Source organism: Benincasa hispida, chromosome 6 (genome assembly GCF_027475165.1).
Source record: "Benincasa hispida cultivar pf3 chromosome 6, pf3_genome.v1.1, whole genome shotgun sequence".
NCBI lineage: Eukaryota > Viridiplantae > Streptophyta > Magnoliopsida > Cucurbitales > Cucurbitaceae > Benincasa > Benincasa hispida.
In genome coordinates, this window is record NC_143483.1 from 24,045,290 (window position 1) to 24,052,789 (window position 7,500).

The 7,500-nt window shown below is 26.7% G+C and overlaps 1 pseudogene across 1 annotated transcript; it reads left to right on the forward strand.

Annotated features, from left to right (window-relative positions):
* Positions 1 to 3,119: 3,119 nt before the first annotated feature.
* Positions 3,120 to 5,070, forward strand: LOC120079158 (protein FEZ pseudogene; annotated as a pseudogene). The gene is made up of 3 exons (XR_016529953.1): positions 3,120 to 3,320; positions 3,410 to 3,699; positions 4,556 to 5,070. The product of XR_016529953.1 is annotated as a protein FEZ pseudogene (transcript).
* The last annotated feature ends 2,430 nt before the right edge of the window (positions 5,071 to 7,500 follow it).

Here is a 7,500-nt window from a genome sequence, read left to right on the forward strand (position 1 = left end):
TGGCTTAACAAATTCAACTCCTTGAACTCCTTTGGAAAACCTTGTTGGATAATTCATATAAGTTGCTCATATGCATATGTGTCATGTCTTTAGAACCACTTCAGTATTTTCATTAAAGATTTAGAACAATTTATTTAGACCCTCTTGGGTAACAATTTTATTTTTTATTTTTTGTTTTGAAAATTAAACCTATTTTCTTCACATTTGTTATAATGATTTACATTTTTCTTAAATATAATGGTTGAATTCTTAGTCAAATTCAAAAAACAAAACAACTTTTTAAAAGCTACCTTTCTTAATTTTCAAATTTTGGTTTTGTTTTTTTAAACCATTGCTAAAAAGTAGATAACAAATGAAGAAATTTGGAGTTAGAACTTAATCGATACGCTTAATTTTCAAAAACAAAAACGAAAAATAAAATAGTTACCAAATAAGACCTTAGTTATACGATATTTTTTCCCTAACCATTTCCTTAAATAAAACTAAATTTTTTGTAGGTTTTATTTTGAGAACCATCACGCAATTCCTATTAAAGGTCTTAAAACAGTTTGAATCGTTACACTATTGCAATTTGATTAGAGTGAATATTTAAAGTGAAATAACTAATACAATTTTCTTTTGAAAATGGTTACGATTTACAAGTTTAGAGGTTAAATAGATTTTTTTCCCGAATTTCATGTATTTCAAGATTAATTAATTTTTATTTTCCCTATTTTAATACTTAAATTTTAAAACACTACATAGTAAAATGCAAATAATATTTCACAATTAGTTTAGAGTGAATATTTAAAGTGAAATAACTAATACAATTTTCTTTCGGAAATGGTTACGACTTACAAGTTTAGAGGTGAAATTGATTTTTTTCCCCAATTCTATGTATTTCACAATTAATTAATTTTTATTTTCCCTATTTTAATACTTAAATTTTAAAACACTACATATTAAAATGCAAATATCAAGTCATGTAATTAAAAAGACATAATATATATTCCCAAAAAAAGAAAAGATTAGTATATATAAATATATATTCTTAACATAAATACTAAACCCTAATAATTAGTAATTAATAATTATTAAAAAAATGTTACATATCACAATGTTTAAATGAACCATGCCCAAAATTACTCCTTGAATCCAAATGAACAGTTCTCAATGTATATATATATATATTTTTTTTTCTTTTGAATGAAACAATATAACTTTGTTGATATATTTATTAAATTTGAAATTAAAAAAAAAAAAAAAAGGTTAATATCTGACAAGTCAGTGGAATAGAAGCTGAAGGGGGAATGGAATAGAAACTGAAGAATACCAGCTAAGATTGCCAAAATTTACAGCTATAATTTATAACTTACAAAATTGAATTTGTATATAAGTGAGAGCTTGCATTGGAACTTGGTTCAGGTCAACGTTTCTATTTATTATGAATCGAAATATTATTATTATTTATTATTTTTGAAAACAGAAATCAAAATAAAATTAATTCATGGGAGAGCGTGGATTAATAACATAAAGGGGAAATGAAATAGTACAAATTTTTTAAACATCCCAAGAAACTGGCTGACTTGGTTGACGCTCTTGAGATTCTTCTTCTTCTAATAATAATAAATAAATAAATAAAAACTCTCCAAGTCAAATCAAAGATGGGTTTTTTAAGTTTTGTTGCTAACCTCAATTTTTCTTGACTTTGAGAGTTCATATATATTCCTTGGTAGTTGTTTTGAAATGAAGAGCTTTTATGACATGGATATTCAAAATGACCGATACTCTATGTATTTCATTATTATCATCTATATCAAGTTGAATTAAAATATTTTAAAAAATAAGTATGATAAATTATGATTGAACAATTAGGTATGATGTATAAAAATGAGTGTGGATCCATATCCGTAAGAGAAAAACTTAGAAGGTGTTTGGCCCCCAACTTGAAGTTGGTGGAGTGGATCTCCAAATATAATAGTTGATTTAACTATAATAACTAACTCAGCACCCAAAACGCCTTCTTAGGTGCTACTTTATCTCTAGACACAATTGTCCAATAAAAAATTGTCATGTGGCAGTTTTTAAAAACAAAGGTGTTGTAAAAGAAAGGAAAACATGGGATTAGGTGGGCGCTCACTCTATACGTAATTTTTGTATAGGTTAAAAATCACTTTTAATCCCTAAGCTTTCATAAAAGTAATAATTTAGTTTATGAAGTTTGGTTTGTAACAATTTAGTTCATGCACTTTTAATTTTGTAATAATTTTGTTATTGTACTTTAAAATTATAATGATTTAATCCATATAGTCGAAATTAGTTTTAAGATTTAATAAGATTTTTTTTATATAAATAAACCAACAAACTAATTAGACACTCAATATTTTTATAAAATACAAAGTTAACATAATAAAATAATAAAAATTGACATCAAATTTTGATAAAAAATTTTTAGGTTAGGGACTAAATTGTTACAAATTTGAACGTAGAACTAAGACCTCGTTTGATAATCATTTAGTTTTTAGTTTTAGTTTTTAAAAATTAAGTCTATTTCATCCATATTTCTTACAATGATTTGCATTACAATGGTTGAATTCTTAGCCAAATTTTAATAACAAAAAAACTTTTTGAAAGATACTTTTTTAAAAATTTGTCTTAGTTTTTTAAACATTGATGAAAAGTAGATACAAAAGAAGAAATTTAGAGGTGGAAGTAGTCGGTTTAATTTTCAAGAAAAAAAAGTTACCAAACGAGCATAAATTGTTACATATTAAAGTTCAATGACTAAATTGTTAAAAAACTAAATATACAGTGACTAAATCATTATAAACAAAAATTCGAAGACTAAATTATTATTTTCATAAATATTTAGAAACTAAAAGTAATTTTTAACCGATTCGTATCGAAAATGTATGGCTATATTCTTATATATATATGACGGACGTTTGTAGTTTGTGTAAAAAGGCAAAATAAAGGGGGTCCTCGCAAGACACAAAAGTTAGCATTAACACCCACCTTGAAACTCGGCTGATCCTTCGGAAGCTCTCTACACAAAATCAAAGGCCCATTAAAACATTGTATATATATTATATACTGTTGTAGGCCATATAATTAGAGAAAGTGAGAGAATAATTAGAGAATGGAATTAGAGAGAAATAATGAAATATTAGTTGGTAGTGAAGAAGAGGATGTGATGCTTCCACTTCCAGGGTTTAGGTTTCATCCAACAGATGAAGAACTTGTTGCTTTTTATTTGAAAAGAAAGATTCAAAATCACCCCATCTCCATGGAACTCATCAGAGAACTCGATATCTATAAATACGATCCATGGGATCTTCCAAGTAAGTTTAAGTTTTTAATTATGATTTTCATTTATTAAAACATAAGTAAATATGTATTATTGTTGATTTTTTTTCTAATGATTGTTAAGAGCTAGGTTGGACAGGAGAGAAGGAGTGGTATTTTTACTGCCAAAGAGATAGGAAATATAGAAACAGTGCAAGGCCAAATAGAGTGACAGGAGCTGGGTTTTGGAAAGCTACTGGAACTGATCGTCCCATTTATTCTTCTACAAATTATCTCTCCAAATCCAAATCCAAATCCAAATCCATTCTTATTGGTTTGAAGAAATCTCTTGTGTTCTATACTGGCAGAGCTTGTAAAGCCCTCAAAACTGACTGGATGATGCACGAGTTTCGCCTTCCCGATTCGCCACCGAATGTATGTATCCCATCCCGATTCGGTAACTATTTTGTTTTTGAAAATTAAGTTTATTTTTTTTTATAATAGTTTTTCATATTTTTGAAGTAAGAGAGTTGAGGTTTTAGCCAAATTTCAAAAACAAAAACAAATTCTTAAAAACTATTAGTTTTCAAAACTTTGCTTGGTTTTGAAAATAATAATAAAAAGTAGACGACAAAATAAGAAATTTTGGAGATGTTTGGGACATTGTGTTCATTATTATAGTTAATGTTTGGAGTGCAAGATTTTTTTAGTCTAGATAATAATAGTTTGTGTTTTGGTAGAAAATAGCAAACACGATAATAAATAAGAAAATAGATGAATAGTGAAAACACTAGATACTGTAACAAAGGGAGACTTTTAAAATAGTATATACTATATTTAATTGTACGTTATAAATAGTTTTACATATCACTATTATATTTGGTGACCTATAATATCTCACTCCACCGACTTCTAGTTGGTGTCTCATATGACCCTTAGAGATGTAAGTGGTATTTATTGTTTTAATTTTCAAAAAACTAAAAACAAAAAACTAAATAGTTACAAAATGGAGGTCTTAATCTCTAATTTTAGTTTTTGAAAATTAAACTTATAAAGACTTATTCTCCTTCGAAATTTCTTGTATCTTATCAACTTTTTACGAATGATTTAAAAAGTAGTTAAATTTTGTTTTTGAAATCTCACCACGAGTTCAACTTTTTTACTTAACAAAGATGCAAATCATTACATGAAAATGGAATAAAATAAGTTTAATTTTCAAAGATCCAAAATAAAAAAAGAAATAATTATTTTAGATTTCGTTTTTCATTTCTTTTTATGTAAAATTTTGCAGGACTCATGGGCGATATGTCGAATCTTCAAAAAAACAAATATTTCCGCAGCTCAAAGAGTTGCTTCTTCTTCCTTCCCAAAACAACATGAAAAATCGGAGAACAAAGACAGCACCACCATAAATGTTCCATTATCTACATACAACCCATTTGATTATTTGGAGGCAAAACTCCCTGAGCTTTCAATTCCAAATGAGCCCTTTGCCATTGCCCCGCCTCCCATGGAAATGTCCGACATTGCGAAATCCGCCATCGATGTTTCCTCCATCCTCTTCAATATGTCGTCTTCCTTGCTCGGCGACTTTGCTCCGTCTTCCCCCGCTCCCACCTCTGACCCATTCACGTCGTCATTTCACTCTCATAATCACGGTCACACCCACCACTCCGACATCTTTTCCTTGCCCACGACTTTACTACACCAACAGAACACGTTGTCGTTAGAGTATTCGCATCGGTCAGACTCGCCATTGAGTTCCATTTGGGATGAGTTGTTGAATAACTTGAATTAAATGTATTGAATATCGGGAAAATTTTTAGTACTACGATAGTATTTATTATTACGTTTATAATAGAAGTAGGTACTATGTAGTACTCAAAATTTTCCTATGCTTTGATTGTTTCATATGATGTGTGGAAATTTAACATGTTTTTTCTAATTTCAACTATGAATTGCACGTGATTGCTTCACTTAACGTATAGTGAAAGCCATAGTACTTTTCTGGTTTGTTTAGTTTTTTTTTTTTTTTTTTTTTTTTTTTTTTTTTTTTTTTTTTTTTTTTTTTTTTTTTTAACTCTCATTTTACGTCTTCCCACGTTAGAATTGCTTTGGAATGCGATTAGTATGTTGGGTAATTCAAGTCTTTGTACTGTGATTAGAAATTTATTTAAAACTGAATGGGAATTTTTTTTTCTATAATTTAAGTGAGTGTTATTTAAACAAAATTAATGTATTTTTCAACGTTCAGATTTAAATAGAAATTATTTTAAATGATAGGACTTTAAATATACGAAATGATTTCAAATTATTATGTACGTTTGGAACCTAATTGATTTCAAATAATTTAAATTTAAATTTCTTATTTGGATACCTACGAGAAATTAAAAGAAAATATGACATTTTACTTCTTTTTTTTTTTTTTTTCTCTTATATGTTGCAGGGAATTATATTAATAATTATAAATTACTTTTATATCAAATATCAATATTAGTTGCATACAATTTGAAGACATGTTATTTAATCAAAACAAATTAACTTATTGGATAAAAAATTTACAAATGTCATAATCATGGTCAAATGAAAAAAAAAAAAAGAAAATAAAAGAAAATAATGTAAAGGGAACAACAATTAACAAAGTAAAAAAACCAAATATGAAAAAAAAAAGAAATTAGAAACTAATCTGGTGAAATAATGTAGAGACAATGGAAGAAGAAGAACTGAAACAAAAATGATATAAAGTAGGAAGGTTGAGAGGGTTTTAGTTATATCGTAGTATAAAAATGTCTATAAAAAATATCTTGGAGTGTTCTAATTATAGTAGTATAAAAAAAGATCTTATGGGTTTTACTTAACGTAATATAAAAAAGATTATATAGAGTAAAATCGAAAAGAAATAATTTTTAATTTAAAATCCACCTAAATCCAATGGTTTTGGAACAATTTTTTTATTATTTTTTAAAAATAAGATTTGAAATCTGAGTTGATTTCAAATCAACACTATAGATGATTTTAAATCCTCCTTTACTATTTCAAATAGTTATGATTTGAAATCATCCTAAATCGTTGCATTTTATACAGCGTAACAATATTTAAGAAAATTTCAACGCAATCTTAAAAGTATACTATCGACCTCGAGATTTGAGGTTCGATTCTCCTACCACATATTTTAATTACAATACCTTTTCAAAAAAAAAAAAAAAAAATCTTCCTACCTTCAATTGTATTAAAAAAATATATCTTAAAAAAAGCATACATCGATCTTTCGTTATTTAATATTTATATTGACTCCTAACAAGTTGGGTTTATGTTTGAGCAAATAAATTGATAGATCGATTTGTTTATATTTTATTCAAAGACAGACAAATATTTGTTTAGTTTGGCGCAAGTATTTTCTAGTTGAGAAATATTTGAGTGCAAACTACAATCACATCGAAAAAGTAAATTAAAAAATATTTTTAAGAAAAAATTTTGAAATATTGTAATGGATAGATTAACAATATAGCACATTTTAAAAATAAATTGCAGATATGGCAAATTTGACCACTCAATTTATTAATGTTTTCATTATCCAAATATGCCCTTGTTTGACCGGTCAACACCTCAAAATTTTCTAGTACTGGATGTAGCGGAAGAAATTGACATTGGGCCAGTGAACATCGTGACACAGCATAAACCCAATATTAATCAACTAGGCCGCCGTAATGAGAATATTTTTAAAAATGATAAATATACATATTGGAATTACCAAATTAAAATTTTAAATATTTTTTAATCTTGTTGTAAAATTAGAGAGCACAATAGAACACGGATACGAAGAAAATATAATATAATGATAATATATGTCAGGATATTTATAATAGATAGAACAAAAAGATTAAAAAAAAAATCTAAAAATATAGAATCTTTTTAAAATATTTGCAAATATATAAGTGTTAACCGATCAACTTTTGATTTTTTTTCTAATTTTCAATTTTCCCTCCCTTGTCTTGTTGACTGCTTTCTTCTTTCCTTTCTTTTATTTTTATTTTTTATTTTCTTTCCTTTTCTCCAGTTTCTCTTTCCTTTCTTCTTCTTTTTTTATTTTCTTTCATTTTCTCCTTTTTTTAATTTTATTTTCTTTCTCCATTTTTTAAAAAATTTCTTTCATTTTTTCGATTTTTTAATTTTTTTAATTTTTTCTTTCTCCGATTTTTTAAATTTTCTTTTCTTTCCTCCGATTTATTTTTATTT